Raw genomic sequence first — 24,655 nt, 5'->3', positions numbered from 1 at the left:
GGGAATGGATAGAGAGGAGGAGAAGTATAAAGATGCGGGAGTCCTATTTACGTGGGATATGTTTGTCATTCACTGCTTGTTACGTCTCTTAATTGTGTGTCTCCATCACTTAAGCTTCCCCCTCCTGATCTTGACAGTATGTAGTTTCTATTTATTCTCATAATATTACCTTTTCTGGAATCTTTGCAATCTGTTTCCTCTTTTAACTCTTCTGGGTGTGCACGCACAAACAAAGCCACACGCACTGCTAAGCAACAGAGCCCACGCACCTAGCGTCCTTACAGCTGGTATCAAACAAGCCCTTTAAAAGAACTCTTGAGCCAGCACCTTTCCATATTTTTAAACTACAGGTGTTGTACGTCCTCAGTGGGGGCGGATGACATGGGAAAGTGAGGAGGCAAAACTGACTCACAAAGGTGTATGCTGAGCCAGTTCAAAATAGCGGGTGAGGATCAAAATGTATGTGACTCAGACCCTGTCTATCCTCAGGACAGTCCACTGTTCCCCCTTCCCTCTAACATGGGTAACATTTGGAGGGATGTTTTGTACTGTGACTGTTCACAGGTGGTCACCACAGAGGGAGGGAGTGTCGGTGCCCTATGGGTCTCAGGGCAGGACTAGGAATATTTACCCTGAAACATTTCATCAGGCGGAAAGGACCAATAGGTTAGAAAGTGTCACATTTGGGGGGTAAGGACCACAAGACAGCCTAGGGCATCTACATGCCTCCCACTACCACAGCATCTGAGCACCTCACCATCTTTACCCTCACAACATCCTGGGGAGGCAGGGAAGCGCTAGTCCCATTGTACAGACGGGGAACTGAGGCCCAGAGAAAATAAGAGACTTGTAGCAAAGTAGGGACTTGAACCTAGGGCCAGCCTTCCACTTAGGGATAACAAGCTCCAAGTAGAGTGGTTGTGTGTGTGTAATAGGCGTGCAAGGGGTCATTGTGTGTATCAGGCTCCAGTACCCGAGGGATGAGCAGAATCTGAGCCTGGATGAGTGTCTGGAATGGGATGCCTGCCAAACGAAGCGTTCCTGCCGGAAAGTGCAGTGCCAGCCTGTGATGCTGCCTGGGGAACAATGCTGGGAGTCTGTATTGGAGCCTGATAGTCCACCTGGCTAGGAAGTGAGAACATAGGAGGGGGGAAAAGCACCCAAAGGTGACATGGAGAGAGCCCCAGTGAGTACAGCACAAAAGCTAGTAACAAATGAGCCATCCCTAAACCTCCAACTGCCAGAAGCTGAGGCTGGACGATAGGGAATGGATCACGGGAGATGCCCTGTTCTGTTCATTCCCCCTGAAGCATCTGGCAACAGCCTCTCTCAGAGACAGGACACTGGGCTAGATGGAGCGTGTGACCCCTTATGGCCATTTGTATGTTCTTATGTTCAGCTTGGTTACATCCCCAACGCTGTCCACACAGAGGCTGGGACCTTCTCTGTGCAAAAAGGGAGTCAGGCATTTCCACACCCCTGAGGTTCCCCAGGGAAGGGGGTAAAGCAGGCCTACTGTGCCCCCTGCCAGAGATGCCATATCTGCCCTGCAGTCTGCAGCCAGATGGTCTCATTAAGCTAGAGCTCCTGTATGGAGGAATGCTCCTAGCGGGGCTCCCCCTCTCCGCCAGGCCATGGGTAAGTGCATGACGGGCTGAGGAGGTTGTTGTATTACATTGATGAGGCTTTAAGACAATGAGGAAGGAGCTGTTTCTGTAGGGCACTGTCATTAGGCCAGGCTTCTGCCCCAGCTCCAAAGCATGTGCTGCCTCACTAACTCGATCCTTAGCCTCAGGCATCAGGGCCACCCCTCCCAGGGGCCTTTGCACTTCTGCTCCCGGCAGCTTCCTAGTTTCAGTCAGCTCTGCTCCCCTCCTGGGGCCGAGTCGCCCCTTGCTCTGGGACCCAGCACAGGCGCTAGCTCTGCTCTGGGGTGGCTTTCCCTCCCTAGGGTGCAGCCTGTCTCCCTCCTCCACCTGCCCACGAGCAGCCCCTTATAGGCCAGGGGTAGCCTAGCACACCTGGATTGGGCTCCCCTGCTCCGGTCCAGGGTGCTGGGCTTAGGGTGACCAGACAGCAAGTGTGAAAAATCAGGACAGGGTGGGGGGTAATAGGAGCCTATATAAGAAAAAGACCCAAAAATCGGGACTGTCCCTATAAAATTGGAACATCTGGTCACCCTAGCTGGGCTTCCTCTGTCCACAGGGACTGGCTGCCCTGGGACAGGCACATACAACAGCATGTGGCTGTTGTGCCCTGTAATTCGCATTCCTGGGGGATTTCCTCTCCCCTTGGTACATTCCTTCTGGCAGGAAGAGCAGAAGGGGCTGGTTGCCCTTAGCAGCAGCTGATAGGAAAGGCACTCGGAAATGAGCTACGCTGCTCTTGCTCCCAGACCCTTCATCGTTCTCTCTTCGCCCCTCCCTGTCCCTGCCCGCTTTATTGCTCTAGCAGCGGCAAGCAAAGTTACAAGGAAAGTGTGGTTTGCCCAGCACACACACACACACACACACCACACACACCCTACATAACACATGGCACATCCACAGGCCACATCATACAATCCACTGCACCCACCATACATGGCACATGGCTTCCCCCCCAGCCCATCCCATACACCCCACTGCAGCCACCCTGCATAACACACACACACTCTGCACCCACTACCTACCTCCCCACACACAACTCCCCCCAAGACACAGATCCACTAACACAAAGCAAAGCACTTAGGGCTAAATTTTCATTCACTTCTGCCTACCCTCACAGACACTGCCACAGCACATGTGCCTTTGCTCCAAACAACCAACACAAACACTTCATAACGCATACCTCTTCCTCTTACTAGTACCCAAAATAATCCTCCCACATACACACACCGGACCCCTACTCCCCTCCACGTACACTGGATGCTTGGGTAATATTAAAAGACTTACAGAGAATGACCAATAAAATAAATGGGTGCAGATGCTCCCAGGAGCTGAGGGGTTACTTAAAACATTAGCTTCACCCCCTCTCTCTCCCTCCCAAAGATCTGTATTCTGTTTTGTTTGGTTGTGTTCTTTGAATTTTCTATTCATAGCTGATTACTGGAACCAGGTTGAGCTCATTTACATCCAATTTACATAAAGAGTTATGAAGTGAAACTGCCAGGGTTTCTATTATCCAGCCCATAAACTTTCTTCTTTACTTGAGAAAGTAACACACAGATCTAGAACGAGCACTAAAACGTCACCCGGGCCTTTAGTTTCAGTCCATCACATGGTCCAAATTCACTCTCAGGAGCTCTCAGCCCCAGATTACAGAATCATTATTATGCTAGTGTCATAATACCCACAATAATTCATTAATAATCTCTGGTGGTAATAATAATAGCCTTATAAACCACCTTCCATCTAGGAATCTCAAGGTGCTTTAGAAAGGTAGATAAGGACTTATCTACACTAGCATGTAGAACTGCTTTAACTAATCTAGTATAGTTCTAGTATCTTAGTATGGATATAATTATAATGGCATAAAGTTACTTTACCCAGCTATAGCTATTCCCATATGGGAAGGGGAATAATTACATCACTGTAGGTCACCTTTACACTGGTAATAACTGCTTCTACAGGTATAACTACAACGGTAAAAAACTCACACCCCCTACGTGAAATGTTATATTGGCACAACTGATAAGTGCAGAGCAACCTAAGTATCACAGTCCCCATTTAATAAATGGAGACAGAGAAATATTAAGTGGCTTGTCCAAGGGGGAAAAAAAGTCAGTGACAGAGGTGAATAAAAAACAGATTTCCTGACTTCCAGCTTCCCACTCTTAACCACTAGCCCACACTATTGCCTTAAGTAGTGACATGATAGCTACATGTAAAAAGGTAGATGATTGTCTATAATTGTATTGTGTAGAGAAAGGAATAAGAATGTCATTTGAGATCTGAAACGGTTAATTGAAAAGGAAGGGCACAGGCATCCAGGAAAGGTAAGTGTAAATATTTAAATGCTTTAATCAATAAGGTATTAGTCATTCAGTCTGAGAAAAACACAGTAATTCACTAGATAGAGAAAACAAGTGTGCCAAAAATGAATTAATGAATCGACATTGCTGCCTGCAGCGTATCCCCTCTGCCAAGGGCAAGCGGAGTTCTCTGAAGCAGGCCTGTTGCATATACAAGTCAATATATTTACATTAATCCCCAAGTGCAAAACAAAAGTGCCATCATAAATTCAGCCAAGTGCATAGCACTCATTTAGGAAGAGCATAGAGCACACTTGCCATTTCCCTCAATTAGACAGTCACAGACTCTCCAGACTTAGGGAGCCCAGGGGCTGGGTAAGCTGAGGTGCCCAAACGTCTCCCAGCTTAAGGACGCAAAAATGATTTCCCAAGAGCCCAAAAGGCCATTCTTCATTTGTATTATGTGGAGCATATTGCTGCTACCTTCAGCTTTAATCCAGAGGTTTCAGTTACTAGAACTCAAAGAAGTTAACTAAAAAACAGGGGAATAGGTTTTTCGCAGTTTGATTTCTTTGTCCTTTTGACACCAATTCACATAGAGTTGGTTTCACTATTTCCCCTACATAATTAGGCTCCAAATATACAACAATTTACTGTGCCACTAACTAGTCAGCTCAAAAAACTTGGGGCCTGATTTTCATTTACACTTAGTCTCTAGCAGTACAAAAGACCTGTCCAGTTACATCCACTTTAAGGTCCCTTTAAACTGCCTGAGTGGTGTAAAAGGTCCTTAGCGCAAATGAGAATCAGGCCTTTTGCCCCGACATGGCACCTGGGAATCCCCTTGCTATATTTGTATTGTGGGAGTGCCTAGGGTTCTCACTCATAGACCAGGAGCCCGTTGTGCTAGGCACCGTACAATCACAGAAAAAAAACACAGAGGAGTTTACCTTGTGAGTAGAAGACGTAAGAAAACCGATGGGTACAGCAAACAGCCAGGTGGAGCGCAAAGAAAAATTGAAATAACAACGGTCATCTTGAAAAGCAGTGGGCACAGCATTTCAGCCTGCCTTGCACTACCAAAGCAGCTCGGAGCAATTGTTACACACTATGGAATCAGATCCAGCGCATTTACAATCAGTCCAGTTTGACTCGTGTTAAAATATTGGCCTTCCAAGAGCAGGAACAGCTCTTGAGAATGCATTCAACAGGCCCTTAGTTAGCTCCTGTCTCACATGTATACAGACCAGCATGTTTGGGAAAGGACAAGCTCAAGCAAGACATCAAGTTCCCTTATTCAAGTGACTTCTACCCTCATGTGGAGGGATTATTGTGTTCCTTCCATAGAGTCAAAACACCTCTTTAAATCTGAGGTTTAACTTGAGTTTACAAAGAATCAAATGCCAAGTTAGGAGAAATCAAATTCCCCATGGTATTTTGTTTTGCTGAAAACATCTATTAGCCTTTTGATCTCCGAAATGGGCTATTGAGAAAGAAGGTGGTCCTTTATTACACACCTCAGTGCTAAAATCCTGAAAACAATGTTCTTGGTACGAATAGCTGTGTTTCTGTAGCTAGCAATCCTTTCTATGTCTTCACACACTTCAGCTGCCATTTAGTGCAATTATTTACCATTGCGAGCTATCAAGGTGGATTCAAATGCTTTGACCTGTTGGGCCAACATTACTCTCAGAAGCAGAATTCTCTCACATTAGAATTTTGGCCCTGAAGCTTCTCAGCCCATGACAAGTGGAACCCGTGTAAATGAAGAGTAATTCTACTGAAATCAATGGACATAAATCACGGGGCATAAATGAAATGAGAACAAGGCCCATAGATGGATATCGCTATCACTGCTAATGAGAGATCCCGTGTGTGTCTGTGTCCAGTAGCTACCCCTTCATTTTGAAGCTACAGGTCTGTCTCAGCGTAAGATGAGACAAAATTACATTGAGTGTAATAGTGGGTGGAATCGCCCGCACTACAGAAACAGTATTTAAATTGTTATTTTTCTCTTTTTTTTTTCTTTGCCAACCGCGTAAAGCTGAAATCGCGCATGTTAAATGCGCCTAAGATGCGACAGACCTGTATGCTGTTCTCCTGAGTATGTGGATATACAGCAGGGTGACACTGTTAGTGGTTAATGTCTTTGAGGACCATTGTTATTGTTGCTTGAATTGCTGACCATGCTCTAATGTTCCTTTTCCCTTCACTGGAACGCTTTAGATTCTGTTTCTCTGGAAGTCTCAGGGTAAGAGCACAAGGTCACACAGATACATTAGGTACATTCCAAAGACATGGATGGCAGCTCAGCTTTCACCAGGTATGAAATAGACAGAGTACAATCATTCACCACAATACCACATCTTGTCCAATTAAAATGTTGCACTCTTCTTTCAAACACAGTTACTCACTTGCATAAATAATTAATGCCATGGTCTCCTATGACTTCTTCCTCTTGGACGTGGTGCCAGATCTGAGTATTCTGCTGCAAACCCGTTTCCTATTAATTGCCTCTGATGTACACCAGTTTTTGGCCTTAGGTATCATTTATTAGTGTTCCTATTAATGTTCAGATGTTCCATTCAGGGTGACCTTGTTCCTAAACCTCAACCTACTGCTATAGCCTATTAAATCACCACATTGTAACACAGTTGGAGTAGAAACAATTTACTGCTTAAATAATTTATCTAGATTCAGTACAGAAAGTCTTTTGAAGAGATTCATCAGCTAATAAAGAAAATTGATTCTGGAAGCCAAAGTCAATAAGAGGTTAGAGAAACACCACAGCATTTACATAGAGAACCTCCTGACGCAGAGCCTGTCATCATGTTTGCTCTGATATTGTGATACCATTCCATGCCTCCCAAGCAGGGCAGACTCCCCTATAATTATTAGTTCCTGCTGCGTAAGGTTCAAGGTGTTCCCCCTAGCTAGTTAGACCCCCCACTGTGTTCATACTTATTCCAATTTACTGGGAAAGCAGAGGACAACTCGGGAGTTAAGAGTGCCAGTGTTTGCCACTTTAGACCTGGCATGGTACAAAATAGAGCAGGTGGCCACTATTTGGGTAATGGAATTCAGAAAGAGCCATTTTCTCTGGTGGGATCAGTAGCCAGACAAGGTATGATTCCGTGGAAGGTGCAACCAACTTGCGGCACTATTATTTCAGACTGATCAAACCGAACCAAAGCCATGGTGAGCAAGCAGGGCTATGGGGAACTCACTCCTGAGTACTGAGCACACAATGAGCTCGGTTCATTCGACCCCAGGCACTCATGATTCTTGGGTTCAGTTCCTAGCAAACTGAAGGATACAATGAGGGCCAAGAGAAATGAGCTGGTGGAGGACATACAGTTACTGCTGATAAGAAACAAAGCACGGGTGAAAGGTTTAAAGTAACTTTGGTAGAAAAGTTTTTATCTAGGCCTATGTGTGTAGGCAGGGCCGGCGCAACCCATTAGGCGATCTAGGCAGTCGCCTAGGGCGCTAACATTTCCGGGGCGGCGGCCGGATCTTCGGCTGCCCCGGTCGTCATCGCCATTTTGGGGGTGAGACCTTCCGCCGCCTAGGGCAGCAAAAAAGCTGGCGGTGCTCCTGTGTGTAGGTCATATTATGCATGTGTGTCTATACGTCATGCATATATGCATTGGTCTCTACACCGCTTGCATATAGTATATGTTGGACAGGAATTATCTCAGAGGTTGAGATTTTTTAAACAATCTAGGAGATTTAGAGACAGGTCTTCCATTAATTCCAGTAATTCTAACGGGTCATGTGTCTGAATCACAAAGACTGCTTTGAAAACGTCAACCAAAGTCTTCACTCTTTCCTTTCAGACACGGCTTTTACATGCTCTGAAGTTCCTAAGTAGTTCTGAAGCATTATGGCTTGTCAGGGTGCATTAAAATTTCATCTATTTATTGTTTGCATTACAGAGGGACAGCAGGAGATAAAATAAGGAGACAGCTTAGATCCAGCAGTGGCATATTTGCTTAGAAGGGAAGCATTGTCCCCACTTCCCCTGACCCTGCTAGTGTCCGATGTCTATCAATAAAGGAGTCTTTTTAAAGCTACCACCAAAAAGATCATTATCTATCTTATAAAATATGGCACATACAATACTCCATATTTTGACCTATCCATGTAGTTGTCCAAATAGAAAAAAATATGACTCTAGACTGTATCTAATGCAATGTAAGGCGTCTTCATGGCATATCTTTCTTCTAACAAACAAACATTTCTGTTCTTCAGGCTGAGAGTGCTTAGAAAACCCACTGTAAATTGTGAGGTGATGGTGACGCCAGTACAAGTGTCTGTGCCTCTGTTTAGAATCAGTGGGCTATCACGCTCTCCATCGATCTTCCTCAGCATGGATCACTCCAAGTAAACAGAGGAGGACAGCAAGTGCAATAAAAAGGTAGGTGGAAAGGTCATAAATTTAAATCCCAGGAAGGAGACTGAACCTAGTTGTTTTGATATTATAAACTTCACTTTAAAACTGTAAAAAGCAACAGAGGGTCCTATGGCACCTTTAAGACTAACTTTAAAACTGGGCATCTAGCACATATCTAGGAGAACGGGTCTGGGATAACTGCAGGCCATGAGTCAGTACCCAGCATGGAGTTCCCCTGTTATACACGGTACATCTTTGCGTTTGCTTTTAAATAACCTGATATTTCTCATCTTGACTGGCTAACTTGAGGCCTCTCTCAAGCTAAATGCTATAGACTCAAACGTGTCTTAAGGAAGTTTCTCCAAAGGGCTGACAAAAATTGGTTGCCTAATAGAAGTGTATCTCTAACTAAAGGTCAAACAAAATTGTACGGAAAACCTTGGGGATGCTGTAAAGTGATGGCTTATGACAGGTGATTTCTTTCGAGACTGTGTCTCTGCCTCTCTGACCTGCCAGGCCAACTGCATTTGTCTGCAATGCCCAAGATAACTATCCCCCAAAATGAAGCTTGAGAGAGCAGAGCACTCTCGGCAGGAGGTCCCCACCTCCAGAATTCACTTCAGTGAGAAATGCATCTGAGCATGAGCCCGGGCAGGTTCAGGAAACATTGTCAGAGCACTTTGTCCAGGCTTCTTGGTAATGGCCAGGTCTAGAGTGCTCAGAACTCTGCCGACAGGCCTGGTCTCTCTAGCTAGGCAATTCTATGGGTCCCTCACCTCAGTAGCTGAACACCTCACACACATTCGTGAACATTATGAGTCAGATAGGGCAGGGTTATTACCTGCAATTTAGTGACTGGGAAACAGAGTCCCAGAGAGATTAAAGGCTTTGCCCAGGGTCAGATAGGGAGTCTGTGGCAGAGCTGGGAATTGAAGCCTGATCTCCCGAGTGCTTGCCCCGTGCATTAACTGTAAGTATGTCAGTCTTTTAGCGTTGCAGTGCTGTGATGGAACATGATATATTACTCCTCATACTTGGTAAATGGATTTTGGTTTTAATATAAGTCATCTAGAGTGACCTCAGATGCTACGGTGATGGGCAGCTTCTCCACATTTGTAACAATACTGGGCCTCCGTGCACTTTTCACTGTAATGAAATGCACACCGAAGTGTGTGCGTTGGGTAGGAGAAGTTACTGTCTCCTTTGTGATTGGCCTAATTGATCAGTTAATTCAACAGTTACTAGGAGGGCGATGCTTGGCACTTCAGCTGAAATAGAAAGAGATTCTGTGCAGTGATCAGACCCATCGATTTGTCTTGATTTCACAGGGGCATTACATGGGCTTTGTACAACATCACACCCTTTCTCCTTCCCCTGCCCCCAAATATGAAACTGTTTGTCCTTTGGAATATTTAACAGCTGCCTAAGAACGGAACATAATTCAGTAAACATTGGCTCAGACCCACCAAGGCCTGCAGCAGAGCTCACTTATGCATCTCGGTTCACTCAGACAAGTACTGGAGAATTTCTGCCTCTTCCTTTCTGAACTCAACATTTGGAGGCCATGAAAAGTTGAATAGGCAAAAATAAATATTAAAGATGCATTACATTGTTCTTCCACTCCTCTGCCTTCTGTGTAGGTTCTATACTGTCTGTCTGTATAGAACCTACATTGTGAGCCGGTACCCTTACGGTGAAAAAAAAATCTCTTTTAGGGACATAGCCTTCTCTCAGCTCTACAAATGAAATCAATGGGAGTTGCACCTTTACAGATGTGAGTGGAATTTGTCCCTTAGAGGTTAGTGTGCAAGAGAAAATCAGCAAATGATGTAACTAATTAATAATCATTAGACACTATGACTTAAATGGAAGTGTCTACTTTTTCTAAGCATAATTTAATTTAGACTTTAATGCATCCACTTTGCTTCTGAACTCCTATATCCAGAACAGCAAAGAAAAAACGGTAATTGTGCTGGCTGTACCGAATCCTGGAATTCTGAAGCAAAGAGGAATGGCTTGATGTGCTAGTCTACATATCAGTCTTCACAATGATTCTCCAGATCACAGCTATTTGATAGCAGAGCTAGTGTCAGAGCTGAGCTCAACAGCTTTGGATGTGCCAGGAGGGGTGCTGGGATCTCTTCCTCTGTGTGCTTTTGCAAGATATGAAATAAGAAAACCTCCAATCAATATCCACCATTTTCCTGGCTTCTTCTACTCTGAAAGGGGAAACCAACCATTGAAAATGCATGTGGCTGAGCAAAGTTAATTTCAAATGCCACCTCCTCCTGTTTTTTGCTATGAATCTTATTGGGAAGCTAAAGAGAGTCAAAAGGAGCAAACTTGGAAGTGAAAATTAATGTAGAAATGAGAACTTGGTGAAAAATGTGAAGTTGCTATAACCTTTAAAACGGCAATAATATTTCCATGTGCTGAGTCTACTGTATGAGTATTGATTTCAGAGCCGTTTCCTGGTGCAAATCGTATGTAGGGGATGAAACAATCAATGGAAGGTATAAACTGTGATTCTTCTTTCCAGCCAGAACATCTCATCTGTGAGCACAAACTCATTAGTGGTGTCACTAAAAGGGTTTGAAATGTGGAAGTCAGACGGTGTTAAAACTAGCTTTAAATTCTTGTTTCCACTGAACACATCCAATATATATGGTACCAAACCTTAGCCTTGTCTCAGCTTCAGACTCTGCCACAGCCCGGACATTCAAGAGTGCCTTCAAACGTGTATGCTGAAGGTGCTTTTCAGTCCTAACAGGATGCCCATTTGAAGTGGGAATATGAGCAGCTTTTTTGAAATTTGCTGTTTTGTATAAAGAGAAACTAGAGGAGTAAAGAATCAATTTCACTTTTGTTTAATTTCTATGTCTCTCATTTCTACAAAACAGATATCCTTACCCTCTCCAGCACTCCCTAAAAGGAGCTCCTTGGGTGTTGCAGAAGCTTTTGCCCTACTACTTAACCATCCCGCCCCACTGAGTTGCATCTGAATCAAGTAACCTGGAGGTGAAAGAATGTCTCTCTCGATAGAGCAATTTAGTGCCCCATTTTCCCCCAGTCTTTTCTTTTGGGGATCTGATTCCACACTCGTTTAAGTCAATGGGTGCTAATAGGTCCTTTTACTGGAGGGAGAAGTTGACAATGTTTATTAGCGACACTAATAGTAACTAAAAATAATTGCTCTAAAATAGAGTGCAAAGAGTTGTGCAGAATTCACAGGATCATGTGAAGTAGGTCACCGACTGCATACCATGAATTACATATGGTGAATAGCCTTAGAGAATGGATAACAAACCACACATAGCCTGAAAACTGTGCGGGCCAATTTTACATCAAATGCTTTCAAAGATGAATATACAGAAATCTGGATCAGTTCAAGACAAGATACAAAAAAAGGTGTTTGCAGTCAATAACTAAATAATGAGAACATCACTGGTTACAAAAGAAAGAAAGAAAGAAATCGACTATCTGAAGGCAGAGGATCACTTCTTTTATGAGATGGTTATTCTATAAATGTTCATTCTGGGGTTTCTTGTATCTGCCTCAGGAGTAAGTGTCACTGGCTTGTCAGAGATAAGATATAGGACTACATGCATCTCTGGTCTCGCCAGTTGCTATGTTCCTATAGAACAATTGACCAGTTCTAGTTCATATGACCAGTTCTAGTTCAAATCTGGCCCCAGGTTCCACAGCAGCATGAGGTGAGGAAACAGGGCAGGGTTTGGAGACCCACACAAGGGGTCACTGACTTAGATCCTCAACTGTATCTAGGGAGGAGAATTAATTTCCTTCCACAGCCCTTGCAATGATCCGTGGGGCAGAGGCGGTGAACTGGGACCTAGAATTCTGTCTGTGACATGAGGGCTGCATGATGTGAGGCTGGGCTCCTGAACTGCAATAAATTTTACCATCAGAGAGCAACACCTACCCGATGAAATCGTTACTATTATTATTATATTTTAAATAAGGACTGCCGACCAGAAAGAAGTTAGTAGAATATTTGTATTCATGAAGGATCTCATGCGTTTTCTCCTCTAAATTGCCTCCTTGATTAGATAGATCAAAAGTGTACCTTGAAAAACCAAGCTCCTTTTATTGATACGACCTATCATTAGTGTAAAAAAATGCCTGACAGGACCTTTCAATTTCCTTGTTAAACACTGATCATTGTATAGCCACCTGCCTGTGAATCTATCCAGTTCATTAGTAAGAAACCTCATTTGCCATTGGAGGCTGGGCTGCATCCCATCCCTCACCGCCTGTGTGTCATTTGCAAACAATGGAAGAATGATGTGCCCATGATGAGAATGCATGTCGCGCTACTTAGCCACATTACCGTATATTTTCACTGCTGTTATCTAATAGAGGCTTCCACAGCTGGCAATATCTGGACACCTTTTTCCATTCCTGTCAGCAAGCTGCTTCTTTTCCATTTTCATCTGTCATCTGAAATTAAATGGTGAAAATCCTCCTGCGAAAATGGAAAGTGCTATCACTCTATTAAAGCATGGGGAGCTATTGCTAATTCATCATGTACCCTTTTCTTTCTAGTTAGGAGTTAAGGGAATGGGATTCAAAAGTAAGGGAAGCGCTTAACAACCTGAGACATAAATTTGGATGCCTCTAAACTCAGGTGCAGCTGTCAAGCCACAGGCAGGGCTTAAGGCTTCACTTCCTAGTTTCTCTGCTGTTCAGGTAGAACCGTCTTTCTCTGAACTGGCAAGAAAATAATGACTAGGCAAGCTGGAGCTCTGAATAATGTCACAATGCCCCAAAATAATGTGGAGGAGTGCTAGGTAGTATGGGCAGGTGGTCAGCCATCAGTTTGTCTGGTCCAAGAGAGAGGCCTGCTGGCAAGAGCCCGCACTTGGCGTGTCTAACTTCAGCAGAGACTTCGGAGCACGGTCCAGGGCTGTGGTGGTTAGTTCCTATAGACTGTTTTTGAGCTCCACATTCCATAAGGAAATGAATACTTCCGGCCTGGTACCGTACCCAGGGGGATTTCAAGTGGGCTGAATTCGATTGCCTGGGGTGGAATCTTGCCAGGATATCTGTGAAAAGAGCAATAGCTTCAGACCAGAACTTCATGTCTCATCCCAGAAAGACCCCACCAGCAGCCCAGAGCTACTAGCACAGTGCAGGAACTTTGGGTTAGGACTGACTCTGAGGAAATGACCGATATCAGTACGTGGATCATCCATCTAATTGCAGGTCAGCTCCAAACCCTGCTTAGCTTCTGAGACTATCACAGCATAAGATTGCAGGGTTCCTGGTTGCCACTGGCAATCGGAACAAACATGCCAAGGACTGAATGCAGTGGACTTCTCCATCATTGGCCCCTCCCAGGCAGGTTTGAGGCATCCTGCCATAGCAGGGTGTGTGCTGTCCATGACTTACATGTTATGTCAGTTAACAGAGAGAGTAAAATAAATAAATCTACACACAGCTAATGAGCAGTCCCCACATCTGCAGCCAGCTCTGCTTTTATTCTACATCTGACCCTGGAAAGGGCACAGATTGCTATGAAAATGATGAATTGCCAAGGTTCATCAGGGGAATGGTCATTTCAAGATCCTATTTACTTCCTTCAGGCACATGAGGATGAGAAAGGACAGAGGGGAAAGGTTTCAGAAATGTACTTTAAGGCTGAACTTCACCAACACAGAAGAAATTAATTCTGTAGATGCAGTGGAAATGGTAGCCTATAAAGTTAATGAGATAGTACTGAAGGAAGGATAAACAATTAGGAGTATTAGCTGCTAAGATAAACCGAGACCTGTTGCCATCAAAAATACTGAAACTAATTAAATTGGAAAATACAGCGTGAGAGTGCAAAAACAAAAGCAAATAAAGTGAGAGTGAAAATTAACTGGCTTAATATTGCAATGACATTATTATTATTAACAATGGGAGGTGGGGATGGTTTTGATTAAACCCGTTTGTTCTCCCATACCTTTTCTAAAAAATAAAAATAATGGGTGTTTGGGAACACGCAGGGGACATGGAGTTCTGTACTAGAGGATTAATGATGCTCTGGCTTCGGATTCAGGGGGCGGGAGGGAGGGGGGAAGCAGAATTTCCTTCTTTATTGGATATTTGGCATCTGTATCAAACTCCTTTTAACATTTGATATCTGGAACACTGAAATGGGGGGTTACTGACACAGACGATTATCTCATCAACCCGGGCTATCTGTTAGGGCCAGATCCTGCTAGTCCAGGGGTGCAGAGAGCCTTACACACAATGCAGCTGCAGTCCAGAGGATGGGGTTGGAGGCTGTGAGAATTCCTCTGCCCCACTGCTTGCTGAAGACCAGGACCACCAGCAGCCCTCTCCCTGGCAGTGCAGAGGAGCGTTATGGGGGCAGGTAAAGGACAGGTTCATGTTCATTACAGCTGCAACTATGCCGCTCCACAGGCTAAACCTGGCATCAGGGGGATGAGAGGGCCCCTGTCACAGGGAAGTGCGAAGGTTAGAGAAGTAGCTGTGCTGGTGCTCATCTCTTTGGGGAGGGTGGGCTCTGTCCCCCCTCACTTCGGCAGAGATAGCCGCACATGGTGCTTTTACCCAGGCTTTGTCAGAGCTCCAGAATCTGGTCCTCAGAGCCCAAGGCAGATGCTATCCCATTATTATTACCGAGCACATGTGCATCCCTGAGTTTCTGGCCAGAAACTGAAGGAGAACCACAGACACAGAGCTAGATTCAACCTGGCTGGCACAGAGTCATGCAGACTCTACCCAGGAGGCCAGCCTGCAGCTGGGGAGGTTTTCACCTGGGGGAGAGCAGGTTTAATCCCAAACAGGCTCCATAGGAGACTTGCTGCCGGAGTCTGCTAAGGTCAAATACATCCACTGTCTGTGCTGGCTCCTCCCCTCCTCTGCCAGCACCTCTCACTTCTCAGGGCTGTGCTATCCCCAGGGCTCACTGGTATAATGGAAGTGGGGGGCATACTCTGCCACAGGCACAACCTCGGGGCGCCCTTGCTGTTGCTAGGGGCCCTATGCCTGGGTTTATCCCTCGAGCGGCTGATGCGGAGCCGGGCTGAGTTAGCTCCATGCTCTCAGGAAGCACATTTTCATGTGCTTTGCAGCCTGAGCTTGCAGGAATCAGGACAGCTGGATGGTGGCTTTGGATAAAGAGCTAGACTTCTGGGCACTTTTCTGACCCATGTGCCCTTCATTCATCATCAGCAAGGAAAGTAGCTTGTTCCATAATGGCAGGAAGGGGCAGTCTATCACAGAGCAGCAATGACACAGGGACATGTGTTAAGGAAGCCAATAGGTTCCTGTCAAAGGAAAGGGCTTATTGATTTGAAACAACACAATTGACCCATGAATTGACCCGTGCCGTTGTACACGGACAGCCGTCCCTGTCTGCGCTGGTGCCGAGCACTGGTGCTATCTCCACACAATAGCCAGAGCCATAATCTCTGTGGCACTGGCTGCCAGGAGAATTCTTTGGTTTAGTTCTCCTATGTCACGTCACACGACAAGTGTCTGAAGCTAGACAGGTCCTTGTGCTGGGTATATGCACAGAGGGGCACCGACAGTAAGTGCAGAGAGAGACCCTTGTGGATATTGGCAGACAGGGTTTTTTTTTTTTTGGGTGCTGTTGATTAATTGAAAATACCGGAGTGCCTTGCAAAGCAGCTAAAAATTGGCAGCACCCCCAGGCTGCCTGTAGCTGTATTAGAGGGTTCAAAGTAGTCTGGCTACTGTCTTTGATGCGATGAATGCCTTTGATTAATTATGGCATGAAGGACTCTGCGATGAGCTTTCAGGAAACAAGAAACCAATGAAATTTACAATGTTCCTGCCAGCTTAGTTCAGGAAAATTTGGAGTCGGTTCTTCCTCTCAAAAGCACTGCATCTGCAGGCCAGAGCATCCAAACGGGGCTGCTTTGCTTCACCCCCTCCTCTTTCTGGGATTCATTGTCTGATTCCATTCCATTCCATCGTCCGACTGGTCACGTTTCTGGGTCAATCGGAACTCCCCTGGGCCAGGGGAGTCACCCAGAATTTGTGAAAACTACTCAGTGAGACAGTCAGGTGCAGCGTTTGCAGAAATGACCCTCAGTTCCAGGTCTGGGAGTCTGCAAAGTTCTTTTTGCTGCTTATTAGCAAAATCAGTGCCAAGCCTGAGCAAAATGAAGGAACAACACTGTCAGAGCAAGCATAGGAAGGACACATCTTCTGTAAAACATAGGGGCTTTCTCAATGGCGTCTCTGTGAACTTATGAAACCTACCGAGACCGTGTAAGAATTTAACTACTAGACTGGGTATTGGGGAGAGATGGGCAAAATAAACAACAAAAACAGCAATAATAAAATTGTTTTCACTCCTGCACAGAACCTTTCATCCATGGATCTCAAATCACTTTACAAAGGAGACCAGGTATCCTTATTCCTGTTCTATGGATGGGGAAACCTGGCCAGGAGAAGGGGATATTTTCAAAGGCGCAAAGGGGAATTAGGTTTCAGGGTAGCAGCCGTGTTAGTCTGTATCCTCAAAAAGAACAGGAGTACTTGTGGCACCTTAGAGACTAACAAATTTATTAGAGCATAAGCTTTCGTGGGCTACAACCCACTTCTTCGGATGCATATAGAGTGAAACATATATTGAGGAGAAATATATACACACATACAGAGAGCATGAACAGGTGGGACTCCCATGCTCTCTGTATGTGTGTATATATTTCTCCTCAATATATGTTTCACTCTATATGCATCCGAAGAAGTGGGTTGTAGCCCACGAAAGCTTATGCTCTAATAAATTTGTTAGTCTCTAAGGTGCCACAAGTACTCCTGTTCTTTTTAAAGGGGAATTAGACACCCAGCTCCCATTGACTTTGGGGAGTGAGCTTTAAGAACAGACTTCCCACAGGAGTGGTTGGGGGCAACAAATCTAAATGGTTTTAATATAGAGCTTGATAAGTTTCAAAACAGGATTACATGAAGCATTGCCTGCAATAGCAGGGCCCTGGACTCGATGACCCAGGAGGACCCTTCTGGCCCTATGTTTGTAAGTAGGCATTGCAATGCCCTTTGTATCTTCAAAGGTCTCCCCTGAAGTAACTTGCTCAATGTCACACAGTAAGTCAGTGACAGAGCTGTGAAAAGAACCCAGGTCTCCTGACTCCCAGCCCGTGCGCTCCCCACATGCTTTCAATTAAGTCATAAGCCCACTACCTCTGCACATCATTGATTTATTTCAGTTTAAAGAGTGTTTACTGTTTTGTAAAACAGAGAGAAAAAGAGAGAGAAAAAACATAACAAGTGTTTTAACATGGCTGGGAACATGAAACAGAACTAGCCTTAGCAAAACAAAACAAAACAAACACCTGAGCACGGACACTTAAAGCTCTCTTTTTAAATGTAATTCATGGGAACATAATAATTTTTCCATTAATTAAATAATATATGACTCTGCTAGCAAAAAATGTTAACCTGAAGGAAAATCTTTAGCTGCAAACATTCCATAGGGTCATTTATAAAGCTTAACCATAAGTGGACTTTATTAATTTAGCATTTGCAGTAGCTTTAGAGGTTTTGCAGCATTCCAATGACTTTGCCAGCAGTCACTACTTTTATCTACTTTTCAAAACTTAGATTTGTAACTCTTGTGGCCCTGGCCAGTCCTGAAGGCCAAGATTTTCCAAAGTGACTAGTGATTCTGGGTGCCCTGAGGTAAAACCAGAGGGCCTGGTTTTAAAAGGGCAAGTGCTCGGCACTATCTGAAAATCAGGACACCCCAAAAGTGGAGACCTTCAAAATTATTAGTTGCTTGTGAAAATCTTGAGCTGTTTTAAGCAGTCAAGTCACCATTTCCTGGCATTGAGGGACTGATATTTTTGCTCTATGATATTTCTGAGAAGGCAAAGGTAGCCCTTTGTTCTACTTCTTCCAGAGGAGCTGGAACTGGAGCCGCATCCCCTTCTTGAAGTGGTTTCCATTATTTACAGGGTTTGCAGTTCGGTTAAATGGCTGTTAGCTCCCCCACTATACAAATTGTTCCATCACCCCAGGCTTCCTCACCTGTGTATTGAAACCTAACACTGTATACTAACAATTTAAAAAATAAACAAAATGCCTTTGGGAGCGTGACTGAATTCTGAGGAGCATGTGCTTGCACAAACACTTGATTCCTTTACTGCTTTATTGTGTTATGAATTTTGTTTTAAGAAATTAATGAGGAGAGTTGTGGTGGCAATAATTGACTGCAAATAGAAATGCCCCTTGACACATGGGAAGGCTAAGGAATAGCATGAGACAGAGCAAAAGCAAAAGGCAACTGCACACTAACAACATGGGCAGTGCATCTACTTAAATATCCCGATGGTTCTGTCTGAGTTAGTGCTATTCGGTGGGTTATTACTGCTGATTTAATGCCTGCTTGCAGCTCCGAATGTACGGTTCTGCTGGCTCCTCAAGTGCAAGCACATTTGGTTGTGCTCTGCTTTGAAAATGTCCGTTTCCATTTCAGAGCATTTATGTGAGCATTGCCGGTCAACGAGGGCCTAGCCGAATGTGAGAAACCCAGGGGACGAGTCCTAATAGGCAATGTTTTCTAACCCCTGGAATACTAGAGACCTAATATAGCCCCTTCTCAACAATAGCACTTCAGGCTCCTACCACGGCCACTGTACAATAGCCTTTTTCTGGCTTCAGACCCTTAACTGCTCTAGTCAGCCACTGTCTGGCAGAGACCTCCAGAAGAGACATTAACTCTTAAATAATTGGTTCCGTTTAAAGGGTTTAGCACCAAATTAATTTTATGGTTTGCCACCCAGAAATAATTCCACTTTAAGTGGTCAGACTTGCCTGTGGCACCCAGGGAGACAATGAGTGGGCTATGTGCTGCTTGCGTGAGATCTCAACAGTATACAGGGCTGGTAGTCTTTCCTCTGGGAGCTCCCAGCATGTCTAATCAGGTCTGATGAGGTGAGCTAAACGGAGGGCCGATGCCTTAGCCACGGTTTCATCCAGCGTTGCAGTGGGTGTGATGCGCCCTGGAACAAACCTGAGACTGACAACATTCAGAGAATGAAAAATCAGATGCCAGGATGAGGAGGCTTCAGGCAAGAATCTGTTTTATTCCAAAGGGGAAGGAGGCAAAATTCCTGGCTATATGCGGAGACCTCATTCCCAAAGCCATCTGGCCCCTGTCCTCGTGGAGAATATAAAAGCATTAGTGATTTCTATGAGCAGGGATACAGATGTGCCGATAGCACAGACTGTCTCGCTCCCTAATTATTGTGGTGGGATTAACTCACTCAAATGAAGATTGCATAATAGATTTACATTTGTCTGAGATGCTCTTTGAGATCAACAGAAAACTTACATAAAACTAATGAATGGCTTAGTTTGTTTTTCCATCATGTCCTGACTGGGCAGGAGATCGCATCACCTGGGCGAGGGGTGAAATCTCAGGCACAGCGAAGGCAATGCAAAACTCCCACAGATTTCAATGGGGCAGGGATTCTACCCCTTCTTGAAAAGCCTACTTTGCTGCTTCATCTCAATCCCTGGCTCCAGAGACACAGAACTTCGGTAAAAAATAACATTCCTTCTGCGTCCATGTGTGGAAGAGTTAATCACCGCTACATTTCCAGTCGACTGCATAGGATTTAGAGTCAGCAGAGGCTGGGCGGCTAAACTCCAAGGGTGGAAGGCCATCCAGTGCTGTACACACTCCAGTCATTCTTCAAGATCCCTTTTAGTGAAGAATAATTTACATATTTAGCAAAACATGTGAGTTTTTAGGTTTCATGCTGATTTGAGATCCATGGGGTCTATTCTCTTTCTGACATATGCGCACAGCGCCTGATTATATTTGCATTTCTAGGACTGTCCATCAAGAGGTTTGCTCTGCAGGCAGCGTGCAGTATTGAAGGAAGTGCCATGCATTCATTGCTATTGCCATGTCGACGCCTGTCTCTGTGCCACAGACGATGCCAGTCTTGATTGCTCATTTGTAAAATTTCCTAACAAGCTCGTTTGTGCTTTCTCCCTTGCTGCTCCTTATCAAAGGAGGAGCTCCACAGAAACATCTACAAGGCCACCTCATTGTCTCCCTTCAAATCCCTCCTTAAAACTAACCCTGCCTTGGTCCCTACACAACACTTGACAACAGCGCCCTGACTGCTGCTTCTCATGCTTTGTCATTGCCCTCTTGTGTTGTGCTCTTCCTGCCTGTTTGTTGTGTCTCATTTGATATTTAGATTGTAAGCTCTTCCGTGCAGGGACTGCCACTGAGTTATGTGTGTGTACCTTTCCTTAGCCCTATGGTGCTGAAATCTGTGGATGCTTCTCTAATTCTAACAACAATAATTTGCTAACTAAAGGTAATGTTAAAAGAGTCTCATATTTCAAATCAGTTCTATGCTGCCTCCTATTGGCTCCCCTAAGAACAACATCAAAAGGGATTCGCCTCACACTTGCCCAGGTGTGAGGTGAACAAATTCAGGTAATCCGTGAGAGCAAAACTGTAGCATTATCACAGCGGATCAGCTGCCAGGGAAGGCAGCATGGCCTAGTGGATTGGCCAGTGAACTGCGAGTCAGGAGACCTAGGCGTCACTCCTGGCTCTGCCATTGACCTGCTGTGTGATCTTGAGCAAGTCACGTCACCACCCCGTGCCTCAGTTTCCCCATCTGTAAGTGGGGATAATGATATTGATCACCTTGGCAAAGTGCTTTGAGATCTACGGATGAAGAACCAGGTATGTAGGTATTATTATTCACTATGATACTTACTTATCTTAGCAAGGATGTTTGAATTCTAGAGATGGAAGAGCTAATTATTAATAATTATATTTATTATTAGTCTGAAAACACTTTGGGATAGAGAGCTGTCTTTGACAGACACTTACACTGCTATAAGAATAATAAATAATAACATTAAAGCTATGAACAGATGCTTTATCTATCTGCAGTGTGATAGATAAGAGACTGATGATAATCCCATATACCTGCCAAATATTCACCCAAAAGACAAGGTATATATAATGTCTCAAAGGAAGCGTTACAACTTCTCATCAGAAATCTAGTGGCATTTGGGAAACTAGCAAGAGCCAGAAGAAAATTTATAAGAAGGTATGAATTAAAGAGACAAAATTAAGATGAACAAATTCAAAGGATTTACCTTATCCATTCTGTTAGTAAATCTCTGATTATTAATGAGATAATCCGACAAATGTAATCTACTGAATTATGCCTTACTTCTTACGTTTCACTCATCTGAGATGAGGAAACCAAATTGGTCTGTTTCATTTCTTGGTTCTTGTGGGCTACCCAATACCTATTGCCTTCTTTATTCAAACTGGAACTATACTAAACAAAAATGTGTTGTGACAGAAGGTCAGGTTCCCAAAGGAATTTTGATGTCTAAGAGATGCAAATAGGAACCTGGTGAGATTGACAAAAACACCTAAATAGATTAGGTCCCCGCCACCCCTTGAAAGGCACTGCACAGCAATGGTTAAATTACCGGTATATCAAGCCATTTTCACAGATGTTAAAAGCAGTTGTGAAAATATTATGTTTCAAATTAACTGTCATTAAACCCTTGACTTTATTTTTTACAAAACCTCAATCTAAGAACATAAGAACGGCTGTACTGGGTCAGACTAAAGGTCCATCCAGCCCAGTATCCAGTCTACCGATAGTAGCCAATGCCAGGTACCCCAGAGGGAGTGAACCTAACAGGTAATGATCAAGTGATCTCTCTCCTGCCGTCTATCACCACCCTCTGAAAAACAGAGGCTAGGGACACCATTCCTTACCCATCCTGGCTAATAGCCATTAATGGACTTAAGCTCCATGAATTTATCCAGTTCGCTTTTAAACCCTGTTATAGTCCTAGCCTTCACAACCTCCTCAGGCAAGAAGTTCCACAGGTTGACTGTGCGCTGTGTGAAGAAGGACTTCCTTTTATTTGTTTTAAACCTGCTGCCCATTAATTTCATTTAGTGGCCCCGAGTTCTTATATTATGGGAACAAGTAAATAACTTTTCCTTATTCACTTTTTCCACACCACTCATGATTTTATACACCTCTATCATATCCCCCCTTAGTCTCCTCTTTTCCAAGCTGAAAAGTCCTAGCCTCTTTAATCTCTCCTCATATGGGACCCGTTCCAACCCCCTAATCATTTTAGTTTCCCTTCTCTGAACCTTTTCTAATGCCGCTATATCTTTTTTGAGATGAGGACACCACATCTGTACTCAGTATTCAATCTGGGGCCTTGACTGTGTTGCTTTAACCTCATACTCCAAGGAAAGCACTCAGACACAGAGCGACAATGCATCCTACTCAGGAACATCCATGCATGTGCTTAATTGCTACAATACTTGCATGGGCCCCAATCCAGGAAAGCACTTAAGCATGTGCTTAAATCCATTCCTATTCAGGATAGCACTTAATTACTGTCCTAAAAAGGGATGCTTTGTCAAGTGGTGGCCATGGTGTGTGACATCTTAGCACAGTGGGAGGGAAATCCAGAAAATGCTGTACACTCCAGGGGATAAATCCATCAGGGTTCAGTTTGGTTTTGATTTTCAAATCTTGAAGAGTGCTGCAAAGAAATTAACTGAAGAGATTTAAGGAGATGACTCAATGATCAGCTTGTCAGCTCGAGATGTTATATTGTTAAAGTGACCTTCCCCGTTTAATCAGTCATCCACAGAATACCAGGCTGCCTCATCTGCAGGCCAGAGTTTCAGTTCAATTCAGGAATTTCGGCGTGTTTATGTTTTTCCAGTGAAGTAATAAAGGCCCTAGAAGCAGCTGGGCAGGTTGAAGAGCTGGTGCTTCAAAGCTGCTCGTTAGAGTGTAATGACATTTCTGAGACTAAATGTCCATATGAGCAGCAGGCAAAATCCTTGAGTATCTATGGCTTGATATATGGCACCCATCAAGGAGAAGCTAGGGTTGAGGTGCATGCCAGGACTCAACTTGACATCCAACTGTCTGCTCCTAATGGATATAAATTGTTGCCTTTAGCACTGAAAAAGCTGAATAGATACAAATATTACCAATATCTTAAAGGTGTACTGGGCCTTGTTATCCTTGGGTAATTGAGGTTATGTGCAATTGTTCTCTCTTATCTGTCAGTGTCTCTCTTGGCAACATGCTGAAGCAGAAAACTCAAGGATGAATTGCTATAAACTTGGTAAATTTACAGAACCCAGAAATACCGATATGCCGACTGAGGCACTTTGACTGCAAGGTCTGGCCCTCCAAAGCAAATGATCAGCTATGCAGAATAAGAAGCCTATGTAATGCCTTCCAGCTACCCACATATTTCCCGCTGATATCAGTGGGAGATTTATACTACGTGTACGAGAGAACAGATTCTGATTCTCCTGCTGTTCACACCAAACTAACTTTGGGTCTTCTACCTGGAAAGTTCAGCAAGGACAAAAATATTCCTTGAGCTATGAGATGCTGGTATAGAGCCTAGGATGTTATAGTGTCTAGTACACAGTACTTGGATGGTTTTGGTTAGACCTGAGCAAATAATTATAGGGAAACATTTATACAGTTCATGTTGTCTTTGTTTGTGAGAGGCCTGTGAACAGACAGTGAAATTCTCAAATGGATTCATAACTCTTTCCTAATTTCTTCAGGGAACATTACAATTTGTACTCTTTGGTAATTCCATGTTTCTGTTCCCTTATTGGATGATCTTCTATTTACCTACCAACATCATTGTATATAAAGGCTGTGCTGGTTAGTTGTTACATGTGTCATCCAACCAATGAACAGAAACAGTCCACGTGACTAACCAACAGCAAATGAATTTCAAAGATGTAATGCTTTGTAATATTCATACTTCATACTGTGTTGGTTGGTTCCATAAGTCACACACTGTTCTTTCTGTTTCCTGATGGAATGGCTTATGTAACCACACAAATCATGTATTTTACAGCTGAATGTACAAAGCAACATTCACTGTCAAGAAATATTCAGGCATTCAAGCTTAAAATTTTATTTTTTGCAAGCATTCTGGCTAATAAAGCTCCAACACTTAAATATCCTTGGAAAGTGCTCACAAAAGGGTTGCAAATATGTCCAATCTCTAATTCACTTTTCAGTTCTAAAGAACAGTCTGACTTTTCTCCATTATTTGCTCAGCTCTAGTTGCAATGTCAATTCTTACCACAATGGGGGACACAGAAGCATTCCATACAAGTCATAACGAGTCAGTGTGTTCACATACAGTGCTACTAAAAACTCTCAGCAGATATTAGCCAAAATTACCATGCTGAAATATTAAACATCATTTAAAAAAGA

The 24,655-nt window shown here is 44.0% G+C and overlaps 1 long non-coding RNA gene across 1 annotated transcript in view; it reads left to right on the top strand.

The window, feature by feature from the left end:
- Positions 1 to 24,655, top strand: part of LOC117868011 — a 33,840-nt gene that overhangs the window by 6,527 nt on the left and 2,658 nt on the right. The window contains exon 2 of the long non-coding RNA XR_004643554.1: positions 8,207 to 8,372. This is a non-coding gene — a long non-coding RNA (uncharacterized LOC117868011). The remainder of the gene's footprint in view (positions 1 to 8,206; positions 8,373 to 24,655) is intronic.

Source organism: Trachemys scripta, chromosome 19 (assembly GCF_013100865.1).
Source record: "Trachemys scripta elegans isolate TJP31775 chromosome 19, CAS_Tse_1.0, whole genome shotgun sequence".
In the NCBI taxonomy this organism is placed as follows: domain Eukaryota; kingdom Metazoa; phylum Chordata; order Testudines; family Emydidae; genus Trachemys; species Trachemys scripta.
This window is presented reverse-complemented; position numbering and strand designations above follow the sequence as displayed.